The sequence below is a fragment of the Sorex araneus genome, chromosome X, assembly GCF_027595985.1.
Source record: "Sorex araneus isolate mSorAra2 chromosome X, mSorAra2.pri, whole genome shotgun sequence".
Taxonomy (NCBI): domain Eukaryota; kingdom Metazoa; phylum Chordata; class Mammalia; order Eulipotyphla; family Soricidae; genus Sorex; species Sorex araneus.
Window position 1 is genome coordinate 268,159,585 of NC_073313.1, and position 209 is coordinate 268,159,793.

Below are 209 nucleotides of genomic sequence, written 5' to 3' on the forward strand. Positions count from 1 at the left end.
TCGGTTATTGTTGGTGCTGCCTCTCCATCGGCCACTGACACTCACGGGGGGCACTGCGCCAGGGGGCTGCCTGGTGGGCCCTGTCCCTGCCCCAGGGGCTCAGGGTACCGTCTTGTCGACAGAGCAGACTACCCCAAGCTTGCTGGCATCAGACAGCACAAGCAGGGCAGAGAGGTAGCCCAGGGCTTAGGGCACTTGCCCTGCATATG